This window comes from Triturus cristatus, chromosome 4_1, assembly GCF_964204655.1.
Source record: "Triturus cristatus chromosome 4_1, aTriCri1.1, whole genome shotgun sequence".
Classification (NCBI taxonomy): Eukaryota; Metazoa; Chordata; class Amphibia; order Caudata; family Salamandridae; genus Triturus; species Triturus cristatus.
This window is the reverse complement of record NC_140585.1, coordinates 616,071,903-616,091,368: the sequence shown is the minus strand read 5'-3', so window position 1 is coordinate 616,091,368 and position 19,466 is coordinate 616,071,903. Positions and strand designations below refer to the sequence as shown.

The 19,466-nt window shown below is 42.9% G+C and overlaps 1 protein-coding gene across 1 annotated transcript in view; it reads left to right on the top strand.

The window, feature by feature from the left end:
• Positions 1–19,466, top strand: part of PTPRQ (protein tyrosine phosphatase receptor type Q) — a 1,724,016-nt gene that overhangs the window by 1,391,697 nt on the left and 312,853 nt on the right. The window lies entirely within an intron of this gene.

Genomic DNA, 19,466 nt, shown 5'->3' with positions numbered 1-19,466 from the left:
ACTCATAATCGAGGCCTTAGAGTTAAGATCTGACAAATTAACCCATTCTGCTACATTGAAGAAAAAGCTGAAACAAGCCTCTTCAAAGAGACCTTCTTAAAGAACATTGAAACCATCAAGTCTATACCCACCATCTGAAAAGGGAGATGATAAGCGCACATAGGGGTCAAGGTTTACTACAATTGTGCACTGGTCTTTTGAGAAACCAAACACCAGCATTTATCAACTTTAACATGTGAAAGATTTGTTGCATGGAAGGTTATCACGAGTACAGTGCTAAATGGTTTGCATTGCGTGGTGCCAATCACCAGCTAATGCTTTCATACTAAAGGGCTGATTTGGATGTCGGTGGGACCACCACTGAGGAGCTATTGGTGGCGGTCCCACTGACAGACCGCTGCATTATGACGCAAACATTTAGACCGAAACATTCGGGGAGAAGACCGCTGCCTCTGATGGGATCTACGAACCCAACGGGGCTGCGGTCAGAATTGTATCCCTTGAATGGTGCCTGTGCCGAGCCAGGCACCGCCGTCGGGATTGCAACATCCCTTTCTGACTTTCTTTTTCATGGAAGTCCAACCACCATGAAAAGGCTGTCGAAAGGGAACTTTGGGCACCCAAAGCAGGGCCCCATCCTCCATGGGCCACTGCAAAGTGGCTCTGGGTGCATATGTAGTGCCCCCGTGAACATCCATGCACTGTGTGCCATGCACCACATGGTGTATGGCACACGATGCAAAGATGTGCATTAAGTGCTCTTTTACACTGCAGCTTCTACTGCAGGCCTTTTCCTGGGCCACAGCACAAGGCATCAGGTTAAAGAGCACTTTTCCAATCACCAGCACGGTGGTCGAATCCTAATTTGACAGTGGGACTGCCGCCTGCTTGTCAGGCGGTCTCCTGACTGCCGTTATCGCGGGCAGCAGTCCAACCGCCCGCTATCATAATCGGGCCCTAAGTGTAATGCCCTAGGAATCACGCAAAGTTGCACGACCTGGCTTTACTTGGAGCCCAATTGAAAACAGGCTCAAGTAATTAGCAACAGAAAAATCATGTGATTTTCTAATGAATTGTACATTGACTATTTTCTGCATGTAGAAATGTGAACTTGCAGGCATTCCGTGAATACAAAACTGACACCCGGTAGCAGTGGCCTAGCTAGAGCTTTTGCCACCCAGTGGAGGTCCCTGAGTTTGCCGCCCAGTGACGGCCTGTGCAGGTAAGAGCGGTGGGGTAGGGGTGGGGGAGTCGACAGATGACGATGAGGTAAAATTAAATGAAAAAAAAGAAAACCACTTAACTTGTGGTTGCCACATCGCTGAGTCGGCAATGTGGCGAGCGCAAGCTAAGTGTTTTTTTTTTCCCTCCTCATTATTTGTCGAGCCCCCCTCAACCTCACCACTCTTACCTGCACCGACCATCACTGTTGCCACCCCTCACACACACCAAAAGGCCGCCTCCTCCTCGACTGCTACATCTGCTCCCCGGTGATGGAAAATTGCTCACCTGACGGGAAGTGCCACCGGCCCCAAAAAAGTACCGCCCAGGACTGACCAGCCCCCAGCTATGCCACTGCCTGAAAGTGCAGACTTTTGTGCCTCAGTGCAACATTTAGGGGTCTACTACGATGTCGTTAGGAAAGGCTCCGAACGGCATTCGATTTTGTCGAATCCCATTCGGAACCAGCCTTCCAGACAGACTCGTTTCCCAACGAGCAATTACGATGACTGGAAAGCATTCAAATTGTCAGACCCGGTTCTGAAAGGCATTGGGAGTAACCGAGTCATTCGAAGCCGAATCGTATCGGTCTGCGGAGTGCGTTTCCAGCAAGTGATTGCGATGTCAGATTTGGACAGCCTTTTCGAATCTATTGTTTCAAAATGAATTGGCTGTCAGAATCTGACTTTGGGGGCCTATAGCAGGCCCCCCTTCACCCGTGGTCCTCCGAATCGGGTCCATGGGGGTACCCATGGGACCCCCTTTCCAACCATGCACAGTGTGGCAGGCACTATTTCCCCCAACCACCCCTTTCTTCAATGGGAGCCTCTGTATTTGGCTGGAACACAGGCTCCAATTGAAGTCAATGTGAGTCCGACCGAATCGTATCCGGAAAGCTTCCAGATGCATCCAAATCGCTCGGTCGGACTCCCCCGATATGAGTCGTCCGGAAAGTATTCCGGAACCAATTCGGTCGGAATGCTTTCCTAACAACATCGTAATCGTCCCCTAGGTGTTGCGCTAACACTTCATTATTTGTTCAACTCATAAAATAATTGAACCCCGACTCAGTTTAAAAAAATTCAGGTTTGCATAATTCACTTAATTTGCTTTAATGTAATTATGCAAATTTATGGCAAAATTATGTGAAATGTAAATTTGACATTTAGTGCTATATTTTAGCATGAAATGCATCCCTGCGTTATTTTTTGTTGCAAGAATGCTTTAAACAAGAATACGGTGTTCTTGTTCTGTTGTTCCTGTGCATTTGCAGTAATTTTGTACCTTAAGTTAACGCATATTGTGCCATATGGACCCAATTTTTACAGCACAAAGCGCAAAATGGTACAAAGTGGCATAGTGCCGTAATATGGGGAATTAAGCATAGGACAAAATTCACTAAATTATATTAATTATACCCACGTAATTCAAATTGTATTGATCCTAGTTAAAAGTGTTCTGTACTACTTTTGACGGTTCAATCAATGCAACATTGCACATTTGCACACAGCACTGTATTGAACAAAGTTTGGTAAATTTAGGCCAATATCTGACCGTCCAGCAGCTTCAGACTGGATATAGTATGGTGTGAACTAGTGCTCATGTGACACTGAGCAATTGTGTAGCGCTATGAAGTGGTGATCTGTTACAAGCCAGCATGTTACATTATAATAAAAGCATTTCTAAAGAATCTTCCCTTTGAAGAAATTTGTATTCACTTTCACAAAAAATAACCCCCCCTGTGCTCTACATTTCCCCAAGACAAATCCCTGTTTGTTTTTGTGGATATTTTCCCAAAATGATTTCTAGGAAACCCACGTGCTTAACTTCCAACTTGTGAGGAAGGGCTTTGGCAATGGGGATTTTTGGTTGGATACAGAACATTTCATGAGATGTATTGAGATATATTATGAGGTGAAGTGGAGCACAAAGACATGTGAATCTGTTAGGGAATGAACGGTCAATAATATCGATACATGCAAACAAAAGCAGCAAGGGTCTACCTGTTAATTGTTCAGCAGGTGCAGTGGCACCGAGCCGAACGGTGTGACGGATCCGGTGCATCCCAATTCTGGCAGCCTTTTGATATCCAACCGAGGTTTCGTTTGGGTCATTTGCCTCCCCTGCACCCAGAAATGGCATTGTTCACAAAACCTGTCAGATAGAGCACTGAAATGTGGACTGTGGACTTTTCCCCACAGCAAATGCTTTCGCTACTCACCTGCATAATTTTGCATAAGAAAATGTTAGGACATGATGGACCATTTTGTAAAGCGTTTCCCTTTAAGTCTGAAGTGTGGACAGCACATTTTAGCAATCCAGGCATGCCTAAGATAGAGTTACAACACAGAATGTTAAACAATATTCTCCTAATGAGGCACAAAGTAAGATCTTCCGGGAGTTCATATAATGGTATCGGACATTTCTACATTTTTTATGGACGGACTTGGTATTAAAGTGCTTTTAAGGCAAAGTAAGCTGAGACAATGTAAAAGCTTTAACGTACAATGGAATGTTAAGCTGTAGGTAGGGGTCAAAGCTGAGAGTTTACTAACTTCCCAGAAACCTCGAGCCAATCTCGGAAAAGCATCGATAGGATGGTGAGTTTTATAAGCAGGTCTGTTCAGTTATGCTAGTTATATTTAGTGGGACATCCATTTTCTGGTACATTTCATGCACTTCTAATGTGTTTACACTGTCTTATTATTAAAAATGTAGGTACAAAAACACAGAACAAAAATATATAAAAATCTATTTTTAAATTGCTGAGATCTCCCAAATATTCTACTTTTAAAAATCATCTCATCTGATTCATGTGTCCCCATAGTATTTAAATATATTTGCTTTTTTGCCATACTCACAACAAAGGTTATCCTGCCAGTGTGCTGGTGATCCTAATTTAGGTATTTAGGTGTGATGGGGAGTTTGCGCAAAAAAATCTCAACTATAAAAAGTGGAAAAATACCAGTAGCGGCCAGCAAGATTTAAATATGGAGGGGCGCAATGCCCAAAAAACACCATATACATGTTTTGTTTGCTGAAGGGTCCGGTTGCCGTCTCTTTTCTCTCCTCAGTGCTCACTCTGGCGGAAATGGAAGGACTTCCTCCCTTGTACAACCCGAAACCAACGAATCCTGGATTGGTTGAAGCAGGCTAACCCAGCGCCCATTTTGAGGCTGAGAGCCTGTGGCTGCAATCCATCGGATGTTTCTCAGCCCTGGGATTGCGGGCTTTGAAGTGCGCAGGTCAGATTGGCCGACTGTAGGCAGCTGGCTAATCTGACATGCGCCCTGGCAGGGGGCTGAAGTAATACTGCAATTGCACTAATCAGCTCCTCCCCCTTCACTCGCTATGTATTAGTGCGAGTCTGCGACACGTAATAAAATGGTATTTATTACCATTTTATGAATGTGTGTGCCTGCTGCGCTCGCAGCAGGCGGGGCGACTCTTCTCCGAAATAACGGAGGAGCTACCCCAGGAAAATACCTCACTTTTTCTCAAACAAAATATTTGCTAGGGAACACCTGGCGCAATTTATGCAGGGAAATATCGAATTTAGTTCCCAGTTACGTCCGGCACACACTTCCGGGGAGGACACGGTCTAGTCGTCCACCGGATATATATTATTTAAACATCCGATGGTGCGGGCGTGCAACGGACTTAAATAAGCCCTTCTAGCGCCCTGCACCTTTACAGCTCAGCTCATGCCAGTTTTTTTATGTATCTTTTCTGAGGACTTGTCTTTTTACTGCGCACATGTTTTTAGCTTAATGTAGCTTTCACATAGTTTTTAAATCTTAGTGTATTGCTGCTATTATTGTATTTTGCACATTTTGGTTGTGGTTCAGGGCCGCCCCATTCCGCCGCGGCTGACGTGCCGTTTGTGCGGAGGGCGGACCCTTTAGTTCCCAGTTACGTCCAGCACACACTTCTGGGAAGGACGCGGTCTAGTCATCCACCGGATATATATTATTTAAACATCCGATGGTGCGGGAGCGCGGAAGGCGCGCCGCTGACGCGCCTAAGGCAAGCCCCTCTGCGCCTATCCGTGCCTGGACCGGGCCTAGTACCCGAAACCCTGGTCTAATGCCCTCCCAAACTATTAGATACTTTACTAGAGAGTTACACTTCCTTAATAAAACAAAGGAAAACTGCTGTGTGGTAGGTCCCGGGGCTAGCTCTGCTAGCTGCGCATGCAGATGCAAAAGATTTCTGCCTTGCAATCTCCCCAGAGTTCACAGAACTATGTCTCCCATGATAGATCCATGCTTTATGGTGGTCTTGTTAATGCTAGATCACTGGTAAAGCACAGATACGAAGTAGCTCACTCTATAGAAAACTTGGGATTGGACATCCTTTTCATAACAGAAACTTGGGCCGATGCTGCTTCAGATCCTGATTTTATCACTGCTACTCCTGTGGGCTTCAGAGTGATTAGAGTAGACAGGCCATTAAAACGAGGCGGTGGATTGGCTATTATTTTTAGAGAACACTTTTTAGTCATTTACTATCCTGTGTCTGCTCCTTTTTATGAGGCTCTCCAATTCACTATTGCACTGAGTCCTAAACTGACCTTTAAAGGCGTCTTATTGTACCGACCACCAGGTACGAGAAGTGCTTTTTTAACTAATCTTGATACCCTGCTTGAAACTATTTTTTTGAATAAGGACTTTACCATCCTTGGAGACATTAACTTCCATTTGGAAGATTTAGATAACAGAGAGAAGGTGGTGCTTTCAGATGCCCTAGGAGCGCTAGGGCTAATTCAACTAGTGCAATCACCCACTCATGAGGCCGGTCACACATTGGATGGTGTATTTTCCTCAGCCCATGGGCTTATAGTGAAAGAAATCCTCCCTCTGTTATGCTCCGACCACTCACTTATTAAGTTTAGTCTTCCATGCATTATGGTCGGACAGGCTAGCATTACTAAGCCACCTGTCTCTACCTGTAAAGCATGGAATAAAGTGGACAAAATAATCCTCATGTCCTCAATTTCAGGGCCATGTGGACTTAGCTGTTACCAAATACACTAATTGGATTTCTGAGGCAGTCATTGCCTCGGTACCCACAAAAATAATGTCCGGAAATAGGGCTACACCATCTGCCCCCTGGTTTTCTGAATCACTTCGGAAGGAAAAGCAGAACTGTCGCCGAATGGAACGGCGTTGGCGAATAAACTATTGTGAGTCAGGAAAGCAAGCATATAAGACAACCTTCATGAATTACAAAAAACTACTTATATTAGAAAAGAGAAATTATTTCACTAAACAGATTGAGTCAGCTAATAATTCCCCAAAGGAACTATTATCGGTTATCAATAAACTTACTACGCCCAATAATACAGGAAAGAAGGTTAATCAAAAATTCTGTAATGACATTGCTGCAACATTCAAATCCCAGTTTTTGGATATTTTCAAAGTCTTTAAGAATGGATCTGGCCCTTGTCTTTCACCCCAAGTGCGTGGTCCAGACCTTAACAATTGTACTTTGTTAAAATTTTCTCCGGTCTCTGCAGAAGCAGTAGGAAAGCATATAAATGAAGCCAGGTCAGGATCTCCTTTGGACCCATGCCCACCAGCACTTCTCAAAGAATTACTAGATCTGGTGAGCCCTGGGCTTGTGGAAATTTTTTACTTGATGTTTGATTCTTGCATCTTTCCCACTAGTTGGAAGGAAACGACCATCCTTCCTTTATTAAAAAAGCCTACCTTAGATGCCACTAACCCCCAACAACTATCGACCCATCGCCAGACTACCTATGCCAGCTAAGATAGTGGATAAAATTATGAATATTCAATGGTCTCAATTTATCAATGAGAATAGCTTGCTGGATCATTCCCAGTTTGGTTTTCGTAAGGAGCACAGTACGGAAACGGCACTTATTAAAGCGACCGAAGAGATCAGAGCGGTGATGGATGGAGGAGGCACAGCTGCTCTTGTCCTCCTCGATCTATCTGCCACTTTTGATACTGTTGATCATACTCTCCTGCAACATCGGTTGGGGAAGCTGGGAGTGGATGAAGCGGCCCTGATCAACGGTGTCACTTGACGGATTCAACTCGGCTCCTTACGTTTTGCCTTGTGGAGTCCCTCAGGGCAGTTCGCTGAGCCCCTCTTTGTTTAACATCTATGTCTCCGAACTGGCCCCATTGATCCGGGAATTCGGATTTAGTCTGACGTCATACGCCGATGACACCCAGATTGTGGTAGCTACATATAAACATAAAATCTCTCCTTTTCAGCAGTTTCAAAACTGCATGAGTACTATTAACAAATGGATGAGTACACATTGCCTCAAACTTAATTCCGATAAAACGGAAGTCTTGATTTTTGGCAACATGCAGCCAACCTGGAACAATCTGTGGTGGTCGGCGGAGATGGGCATACCTCCCAAACCAGCGGCAAAAGTAAAGAATTTGGGTGTACTGATTGATGATAAATTTACACTCTGTCAACAGACTAATGCCGTGGTCTCTGCATCATATTTTCTTATAAAGAAAATAAGGAAGATATTTCCTTACATCCCGGTGGACACTAGGAAAACAGTAGTCACATCTCTTATTCAATCTAAACTAGACTACTGCAATGGACTATACCTGAATGCCCAGAAGCAGTGCCTAAAGAAGCTTCAGATGATTCAAAATTCTGTGGCACGTCTACTGCTCAATATTCCCAGGCATAAAACGGTATCCAATGAAATCCGCAATTTGCACTGGCTCCCTGTACTTCAGCGCATCAAATTCAAGGCACTGTGTCTTGTCTACAAAACCTTGAATCATACAGGCCCCTCTTTTCTTCAGAATCTTTTCGTTTGGTACCAACCGACCAGACATCTTTGGTCGATGGGGGCAAGACTGCTGTTGGTGCCTAGAATTCGTACTGCACATTGGGGTGGCCGCAGCTTCCATTTCGGCACATCTAAACTCTGGAATTCTCTTCCATTGGAACTTAGGAATGCCAGCTCTTTAAGTGGTTTTAGGAAAAAATTTAAAACCTGGCTTTTTCAGTATTAGGTGCAGTGCATGCTGTTTGGAGTCCCCAGCGCCAAGACACCCTTGGGTATTCGTGCGCTTTTATAAATCTCATTAACATAACATAACATAACATAACAGAGCAAACAGACAATATTACTGGATTGATGCTGAGCCCGTGGTTGGAAACTTGCAAGGGGGAGATAGTGTTAGCCCTGGTGAATACTACACTCATTGTATCGCTATGCATTAGACATGGTGTTAATTAACCATATAACGGGTCAATTGCAATGAAGGAGCTAGAGGTAAAATTAGTTTTATTTTTGCATTCTGCTACAGAAAAGCATTGAAGAGAGCAAGCAAGCTAGTTCTGTAGTTATGTTCTTACTAAGCTGTCATTGTGAAAACAGCTCTCTATTATAATTTTGATTGCACAAATAAGTATACTTTCAGGTGGACACACTGTCCTTCATCATTGTCGCCTACAGCATAAACTAGTGCTATATTTTTCTGGTCCGTATAGTGTTGCCATCTGTAGTGTCAGAATGTGTGCTGCCAGCCAAGCATTTGTTCTGATCACTAAAAAATCTCTAAACAAGTGTGATGTTTTAACCACTGCAACATTCAGATTTGGACCATTAACTCATCTACGGAGTACGTTAGGTGCCAAACGGGTTCCATTCTAAAATACCACGAGACACTACCCTACATCGACACCTCTGTTAAATAAAAACATGTTTTTGTTTACAAATCAGTAAATATGGGAGCTGTCATCTTCACTGTCGGAGATCTTCAAAGATGGTAAAGAAGTAACAGCAGTCGCTGGGTACTCAGGTTCAGTTGTTTTCACCATCTGGATCAGAATAACGATCTGTCAAATGCTGAAACTGAGAAGAGTCTTTGGTAACAGACTCCCCAGGATGCTGGCTAGCCACCGTATAGTCCTTGGTGGACACAACGTGGAAAAGTGCAGCATCATATAGCATCAGGTTTTCTCCTTCGTAGTTTGTGGGAGATCACTAATCTCTTGTCTTAAATTCAATGTTCTATGCATGTCGCCTCTTGTCAGCATAGGCTTTCATCTTTTCTTTATTAACCAAGTCCCTCATTTGAATTGTATTATCACCTCCTTCTCTTTTGTTGGTCCATTGAGTAACTTGGTTGTCATTGCTCTTCTGAACATCAATGTCCCAGGACTTTCCCCGTGATCAAGTGATGTGCTGAATGATAGGCTCATAGGGTGGAATTCAACACAGTTTGCTCTTGAGCCTCTCAAGAACTGCATGCTGTACTGCTTTCTTTAGCGTACTCATAAACCACTAAAAAAAAACATTGGTCTGTGGCCACAAAGGTACATTCTTCTGATGCGTTACATTTAGATGCTCCAGAAAATCCTTGAATTCTCTTCTGTTGAATGGCGGGCCAGTATCAGACTTCAAAATGGTTGAAACGCCCCATGTTTTAGAAAAATGCTGTCAATCCTTTCAATAACTCACTCATCAGTTGTAGATGAGAGATCCTCTGTTAATGGAAATCGAGAGTACTCATCCACAATTACCATCAAATGATGTCCATTGTTGAGTGGACCAAAGAAATCGATGGCAATTCTCTCCCATGCATGCTTATGGAGTTCTGACATGGGAAGAGTATGTTGAGTAGTGTTCATAGAAAGGCAGTTACACAGATGACAGGCCTTGAGTTCCTTTTCAACCTTCTCATCTAGATAAGAAAATCAGACTTGATCTCGGAGGATTCTCGATTCTCACAGTATAACTCCTTCCTGAGTTATAGACAGTACTTCTTTAATGTTTTCGTACTTTTGTTATTCACCATCACTGGTGAGAGGTTGAGCATGTTGGTTCCACGACTGATGTGTAATTTTATCTTTTAAGTTCAGCATGTCACTATTATGGTTTGTGGTAGTAATGATCTGAGCTAACAATATGGCAGCTGGCTTATTTGATATTACAATGAAATTAATGTAGGCTTTAACCGTCTTTGATGGAGTACCTTGATATTGTATGGGCATTCTGAAAAATTGGTCATCAGGGTTTTAATCCTCCCTGGACGATGTACAATGGTGTAATCATACCCTTGTAATCAGAGTCCCATCGTTCAATGCGAGGAGCATCTTGGCATTTGGAGTCCCAAAGATAGTCAATGAAGCTTGATGATTAGTTACCAGCATGAAAAGCTTTCCAGACAGGAATACATGGAAGTGTTCATAACCAAATACCAAGGGCAAACTTTCTTTTTCAGTGTGAGAGTAAGCACATTCTGTTTATGACAAACCTCTACTGTCATATGCCCACAATATGCCTTCGAGCATATGGGTGTCCACTGTGCTGTGCCAGGATAGCGCTTAACCCAATGGGGCTAGTGTCAACAACAACCTTGGTTTGAAGCTTTGGATTGAAATAGGCCATTTTATTGGCATGTTTCAAAGACTTGTTTGTTTTCTTGAAACGCCCTCACATTCCTGTGACCACTTGAATGAAAACATTTTCTTTGTTAATTTTTGGAAGGGAGATCTCATAGTCGCAAAGTCTTGTATGTATCTTGAATAGTAATTGGCCATGGCAAGAAATGAATGAATAATAGAAACATCTTGTGGGAGATTAGCATTAAACAGCACTTGCACTTCAGGTGTCACACCCCCATCGGAAAAGATATGACCAAAGAATTTTAAATTAGTCTTGTGGAACACATACTTGGCTGCATTCAAAGTCAGGCCTGCTTCGGTCAGTAAGTGACATACTTGAGTAAGAGCGTTATCATTCTCCTTTTGTATAGCTCCAAAAATCAATATGTCATCGCTATAGTTGAATGCATTCACAATTGGCTGTATCACAGATCGAATTGCATCTTGGAAAAGATCTGCAGCCAATAACACCAAAACACAGGCTTCGATGTAGAAACAGACCTACATGTGTACGAAAGTTTGTAATATACCTGCAATCATCTTCGAGTTCCAACTGATGATAACCTTTGTCTAAATTAAGGCCATTTATTTGTATTATCATGTGAGCAATATGTCGACCTGGATGTTGTTCTTTTTCGATTGCCTTGTTTGCTTGGCACATATCAACGCATATGCGTACAGCTCTTTCAGTTTCCTTTTTGGACACTGCCACTATGGGAGAAATCCATGGTGACGGTCAAGTTGAATGCTGAATAATGTCATATTTAAGTAATGAGGCAAGTTTCCTGTAAATGAAAAGCAACTTGTCTATGTCTCTGAGCAACAAGATGGATATCATTATTACTATATAGCTTTACTTTCATAGTTGTTAACTTTCCCAAACCATGAAACAATGAAGAAAATGTACTTTCTTTTCGTGATGAGCATTCAGGTTGTAATTCACAGAAGTCAGATCAATATCAGCATTGGTACTCAAACTGAGCAGACAATAGCTTGCTGCAGTACCTTGGAGCACATGGATGGATGCGTAAACACCTTTTTTTGTGTTTTAATGTTGCTGCAAATTAACCTTGACTTTTTATGGGTATCGTTGCAGCCCAAGTGTACACTTTAATTTTTGATGGCATAAGTTGAGGTAATGGAGGCAATTCATGATATATCTCTTTAGGGATTATATTTATTGATGCACCACTGTTGCTGATGAAAGGTATCAAGCAGTCATTTATTTTTAATGTTATTTTCAGGCAATGTTTGTATGAATTTGGTGCTTTGGCATGTCAACATTTTTCCTCACATGCGTCCATGGCGCAACCGTCTTCCTGATTTTTACTTGCTACTGAGGCGGACAAACTGTTTGACGATGATTTAGATGGCAATCGACTTTATTCAGTGTCAAGTTGCCTCAAATGATGTCACCGCTTGGCCTTGTGGGGTTGCGTCAAACTCTGCCTCGTCAATGCTCTGGCTGGCATTTTTTTCTTCAAGCTGCTGAAGTGCACTTGCTTTTTCTTTCACTTTACAAACTGTCACAAAATGGTTCTCATTCCCATAGCCTTTGCATATCTGTCCAATGGCGGAATATTTACCTTCATGTGGAAATGAAAATCCACATCTAAAACAAAACTTCTCTATATTTGTAGACAGCACTTTGTGTCCTTCAGGTTTTTTTTGGGTTACTTTTTTATGCTCATGACAGATTCACTTTGGGCACCTCCGGCCTCCATGTTAGTGGCTTGTCTTTCACCACGCTCCTCAGCTCTGGCAGGTATCAACACTCGCTCCAGACTAATAGTTTCTCTCAGCATTTGTCGTCTGAATGAGTCTGACAAACATGCATCAAGAACTATATGTCGCATAGGTTCCTCATCAATAAATTAATTGAACTTACAGTGCTTGATGATCAATGGTTTCACCAACATTTTGGAGTTCTTGACTAAAAATGTATCTTTCGTAATCAATGTTTGGTACTGGATTGAATTTTAGATTGAGCATCTCTTTAATCTGACAATATGTAGTTTCTTCATCAGTTTGCGGCATATTCTTTATGACTTCTTTCACACCATCCGCAGACATATTTTTTAGAGACTTGATAATCTTTTTGTTATCAGTCTCTTCAAGAACATCAATGAAATCATTAAATGTCTCTACGCAGAGCAACTGTCACCAATAATTAGCTTTTTGGCAGTATCGAAAGGTGTTGGTGGTTTCAGGAATACAGACGCATTGTAGCCTAGTGTTGAACTTGAAGACACTGTGGGTGGATCCTTGTAACTTGTCTTAGACAATCCATCAGTGAGAGTGTGCGACGTGCTGGCCTCATACTCATCTTTAATGAAAACTGGAAACGTGACTTTCTTTGCAGCCATCTGAAAACATTCACTATTTTGAGAGTTGTTCTCGGCTCCTTATTTTCTAAAGACCTGTGAAGTTGGTCTGAGCCCCAATCAGCACCTACGTGAGTGAGCTGCTTCAGGTATGGACGGCTCCGTAAGCACAACCCCGAACACTTCTCCTTGAGTCAGCTTCACCGCGTGTGGTAGTATGAGGACTCTCTTCGGGGCATTCAGTGAGTCATTCTTCTTGTTGCTCACATGTCAATTTGCTTTTTTGTAACACCTGGTTGATCTCAACCTTGCAGCACTTCTGTTCACAGCGTTATTTTGTAGGTTATGATTATCAGCTGCTGTACTTCATAAACCAGACTGAATCCGCTTTCACTCCCTATAATGTACAACTTTGTCTTGCATGGCAGTGCAGTACCTTTATGTATGGCTTAACCATTAGGTTCTCAACCATCAATGTGTACATTGTTTGCATTGCTTCCATTGTCTTCATATGCTTAACAGTGGCTGGAGTTGCTTTCTGATTCCACGTGCATGAAGTGTTGACTTTGATCTTCGACAGCGACACATCCGGCATGCACGAGCAGTTTTCTTGAACCACGGCAAACTATCTGGGAGAGCATGACCATTCTTCAGGTTACTTCCCCCTATCTTGTCACCATTTTCAGCTTTGTCCCAGCCTGGGTAGCCGCCAATAACCACACCACAAATGGAGTTTAATATTACACATATTTATTCTGCTGTGTGTAACTGGAACCTCCAGATTGTGAAACAATATTTCATGGCATTGCGCTATGACACCTAAGTCACAGCTCTACAGAGTCCGTTAGGAGCCAAAAGGGTTCTGTTCTAAAATACCGCAAGACAATACACTTATCTTTTGATATTTGTCCCTTGATATTCTGGTTGTGAGATTGTGACCTTTCCATGATCTGTCTTTGATATTACAGACCCACACCATGTGCAGAGCTCTTGAAGAAGGAGCAGAACTCAGAGCAGGCAAGAGTGTGGTTGGAGTGGTAAAGCTCTCCTGATCCGTTTCATCCTCTACCTTTGAGAGTGCTCTGTCTGGTGGAGGGAATTGGCTTAAATAAGTAGGGGACTGGAACAAGTTGACTATATACTCTTGGACTGGGCCAGGAGAACTATTATGGAATATAGCATTGAACCTTGTGGGTTTGTCACTTATCATGTTAGATTAAAGTTTATGTCAGCCGAGTAGATGCTGGATAGACAGGGGAGCATGAACCACAAATGGTAAAGGCGATACATGTATGGGAAAAGAATAAACAGATACAGGAAGAAACCATAACATGAGGAATCAAAAGCTAAAGCATTGAAATAGCCCAGTAGAAAAAGGCAAAAGAGAAATAGATGAGCGAGTAAAAGATTTAGGAAATGGTGACAAGTAATCAAAGGAGGGAGAAGGGAGCAATGGGGTGAGCTAAGTCACAGGATGGAAGTCATACACAAGCCAGAAAAAAGAGCCTATTAGAGTAAATGATGAATGCATGCTTATACTTTCTTTGCATTCTCATCTGACATCAGCCCTAGTAATGCTGGGACTTTTGACATAATTATCTTGCACAGTATTACTGTGGGCATGATTTTCACATTATCGCATTTCTAGAGTTCTTCCTACTATTTCAGTTTTTATAATTTTTTCTGGTACGTCAGTATTTTATAAGGTTAAGCTTTTCTAATTTTGTACAGGGGTGTTATAGAAGAACTATTCATATTTTCACAGGTTTGTTGTGTCACAATTTATTCATGATGTGTGTCAGTTTTCCTCAGTGAACTCTTTCTGAAGGCATAATTTGCTTCATTGCGTAGTATGATAGATAGCTATTTGTTCTCAGACAAACAAAGAGTTACTACTGTGCCTTTGGGTTTCTCCAATGGATTCCCTATTTTTCTGATTTAGTATAAAAACTGATAAGGACAAGAAGGAAAAATATTATGTGGTACGGGTAAATTCTTTACTTGAAAGCTCTGCAGATTAACAGCACAGATCATGTTAAAGTATCTTAAACTAGTAGTGGATGAGACCGGAGAGATGGGGCAATAATGACCAAAACTAACCATATTTACAAATGTAAAGTGGGCTGAACTGGAATCTCGCTGTGGATGAGGCTGTGAGATTGGGGGTGTATCAACAAACAGAAATACAGGTAAACTATGTACACTTAAAAAATTCCTTGTTAGCTAACTAAAGCAAAAAGTTAAAGAACATTCATTAACGAAAATCAATGAGCACAACCATAGATGGCTATGGGAATCAATGATAACATAGTAAAATAAATAAAGTTAAAAAAATAACAGTTTTCTAGCAGGATCAAATCAAAGTCAGGTAGAGCCACATGAGCGCATAGTCAGATGTGGCTTGAGGGTTCACGTTGGAAAACAGAGTTGTGTTCAGAAATAAATATTAACATGCAGTGCAACCACTTACAGTATAGGTCACCTGATGCTGATTCCAATATGGTCTTCTTGATGTTAGATAGATCCATTTATCGACTATGAAGAATAGGTTTTTAAGAACAGAAAAAAGCACCAGATGAGGAAATGCGACTCCCAAAGGTGGATCTTTTACATAAAGCCATTATATGTGCAGAATAGCTTTCCTCTGACAGTTCTTCTTCTGTGAATTTGCACAAGATTCATTTTCTTATGAGCAGTCACATGAGGAGGACAGAACAAGTTCCATGGCCTCATCTTAGCTTGTGATGGAGAGGATGGGTGGAAATGTAAAGGCTTTTAGCGGGGCAAAACTCTATTTGTTAACATCATTTCAAATGGATGACAAAATCTCCTTTGTTTGCTCTACTGTTAGTCTTCTGCCATAAGTATTTGACATCCAGAGACCATGGATGAAACAGTTTCAAACCCTGTATGTCACAATTTGATTGTGCCCATTTCCCTGTTTTTGCTATACAGAGAGAAGACCATTGTATGTTTAACTGTCTGTAGCGTGCTGCTGTCATGGGATGTATTTCTCAGCTATACAGCCATACATTTTTCAGCTCCTTGTCAATTTGACGTTTCTTTAAGAGTTTTTATTATACTTGTGTAATTTCTACTTGCCAATTAATTTTTTGTTCAGTTTATTGAATAGTCTTTTATTCTGTTTTGCTTCTTCTGTTGTCTCTTTCCCCTTTGGATTGATTGATTTATTGTCATCCATTCTGTTTTGTTGAATGCTTATACAAATTTGATGGTGCTTGTTAGAACCGGGATTCCCTAGTTGGCTGAGTTAGGTACCTTAGGCCAAGTAGGGATCCTCGCTTCCACGTCTGGGAAAGGAAGGACACCTTCTCAGATAACCCCTGCTCACCCCCTTGGTAGCTTGGCACGAGCAGCCAGGCTTATCTTCAAGGCAAATGTGTAAAGTATTTGCAACCATGCTCCCAGTGACCCAATGGTGACACCACAAAAGGACTCGACAAGAGTTTCATATAAAAACAAGTATACGTTTATATAAAAAGATGCGATGAGACCACACGATAAAAATCCAACCTATGAGTATTTGTAATATACCTCCTGTCCGGTTATTAGGCCAGCCAGCTCTTGTACGTTCTGGCGCTATTAATGAGCAATTCTAGGTGATCCTATGCAGTCCTAATGCAATGCTATGCAGTCGGTAATGCAAGAATCAGGTACTTTAGAAAGTGAAAATAATACACTTCGTTATGCAAACTAATGCAATGCGTAATACAACAATCAGGCAGTTCGTTATGCAGAAATAATGCAATGAGTAATGCAACAATCAGGTAGTTCGTTCTGCAAACTAATGCAATGCGTAATACAACAATCAGGCAGTTTGTTATGCAGAAATAATGCGATGCGTGATGCAACAATCAGTTAGTTCGTTCTGCAAACGAATGCAATGCGTAATACAACAATCATGTAGTTTGTAATGCAGAATTAACGCAATGCGTAATACACTCCAGCACCGATCATGGTGCTTCAGACGGTCTCTCTGCCCCTCGTACTGACTCGTGGTCAGTTTCCGTCAACATATGCCCCCAACTTGGATCTGGTGTAAACCACAGTGCAGCTCTACGCTCCGGCCCCGGTACTACCACTCCTTGGCACGTACGGGCCACGATACGAGCTGGAACAGAGGCTCCCGCTACAAGAAGGGGAGAGGCCGAGAGCATCTCTCTCCGAGCCCGGATCCCACCCCAGGCGCTGACACACGTTACCTAGGGGGTTCGACCTCACTCTCCTCTCTGCCTCTTGCGACTTGGGCCTCCGATGCGACTTGGTTGATTCCGGACCGATGACGATAACGAAGATCTCAGGCTGCAACAGGTCACACGCACACAGCCTCGCTGAGACTCTCTTGAGCCTCGGGTGTGCACAGTCACAGGGCAATCCTCACGAAGGTCTCAGGCTGCACGAAGCACACGCACACAGCATCGCTGAGACTCACTTGGACTACGGGTGCACATGATCACAGGGCAATCCTCACGAAGGTCTCAGGCTGCACGAAGCACACGCACGCAGAGTCGCTGAGACTCACTTGGACTTCAGGTGCACACGAACACAGGACAATCCTCACAAATGGCTCAGGCTGCAAAGAGCACACGCACACAGCGTTACTGAGACTTGCTTGGACTCCCGGTGCCCACAATCACAGGGCATGGCTTATGAAGTTCTCAGGCTCCACAAAGCACACACACACACACACAGCATCGCTGAGACACTTCTGGAAACTTTTGTGTTCCTGAGTTTCTCCAACAGGGAGCCAGCTCACCTCAGGCCCTTGGGGTTAGGTTACTTCAGGACACACAGCACAGCAAAGTCCTTTCAAGCAGGGGGAGACAGCACACAGCAAAGTCCCTTTAGCCTCTCCTTGGTTAAAGCAGCAAACTGCAGGCAAGCCCCAGAACGCACAGCAAGGGTCAGTCCTTCCCTTCAGTCTATTCAGCTCTTTCTTCCTTGGCAAAGGCTCCTCTTGAGCATGAAGTATGTTCAATCCTTTTCAGTCTTGATCCATCCAATTCCAACGTTCAGGGGTTCCAGCTCTCCCAGTTATACCCCTAAATGTCTTTGAAGTCTTTGTGTTCAGGGGGGCACTGACCCCTGTCTAAACCAGTTCTGGGTGTCTCCCTGCCAGTGACACCTTCTTCCTTTGATAGTGGAGGTCTGGATCCTTAATCACTCAGCAGGGTATGGAGCAATTGTTTTATGGCTGCAGCCCAGGCCTCTTCACTTCCAGGTGCTACCCCCCACACTCCAGATGTAGGTCAGCCTGTTGCTGTCTCACCTCCTCCCCTGGGTCAAGACATTCCCCAGATCCTATTACTTTTAGATCCAGACAGTCAATCCACAACCAGGCAGAGACACACAGAAATGTTAGAGCATAAAAACCCAGTCATTTCTAAAAGAGTGGTTTCTTAAACACACAATGCAAAAGCCACCTTCACAAAAAGATGTGTTATTGAATTGTGAGTTCAGGCATAATAAACTTCACCTCTTCATCTGAAGCCTTTGGGAAGATAGGCTGGAAACATATTACACAGCCTCCCCCATTCTGTCCTATGGGTAAGATGGCCTTTCAACAGTGAAAAACGAAATGGAGAGTATTTCAGTGTCAGGACATGGTACACACATAAGTACATATCCTACCTTTCACATACACTGCACCCTGCCCAGGGGGTACCTTGGGCCTACCATAGGGGTGTCTGATATGCATAAAAAGGGAAGTGTAAAGTCTGGCAAGTGGGTGTACTTTTCAGAACAAGATGGCTGTTTAACAAACTGCACGCAGGCACTGCAGTGGCAGGCCTGAGTTCTCTCTTTAAGGCTACTTGTGTTGGTGGCACAATTAGTGCTGCAGGCCCACTAGTAGCATTTGCATTACCAGCCCTGGCACACATAGTGCACTTAACTGTGGACTTTACTAGTAAAGAAAACATACCAATCTTGGACAACCAATTACCATTACACTTTACATAGGGAGCACTTGCACTTTGACACTGATCAGCAGTGGCAAAGTGCCCAAAGCATCTAAGTTGGCAACACCATGTCAAAAAAAAGGACTAGGGGGAAAGCAAAAAGTTTAAGGAACTTTAGCCAAAATGGGCCAAGTCCAACAATGCTTGTATTCAGGTCTCTGTTTTCCCTAGTTCAGTAACATTTGCACATTGCGCCTTTTGTTTGTTCAGCTCTATGCGTCAGCATGCTCAGAGATTTTGCTGCCCCTGTGGCCATAAACAAAATGCTCTGAGCCCCGATGGCAGGAACAATGTAAGATCCCAGTAGTATAATTCTGATACTACTGATATCTTATGACAACTTAAATGTATAGCAGTGCTATGGCAGAAGGAACACATCTGTAAAGGCGATAAACCTAGTTGGGGATGGTAGATACATTTTCTGACTTTTTTAAAATCACCACTACGAACCCGCTCCAACAGGAACGCCTCCAAAGATGAGATACGTGAATTCTGACTCAGAAGAGGAATTGCAACTTAGCTCCTGGTGAACATTTTAAGTGTT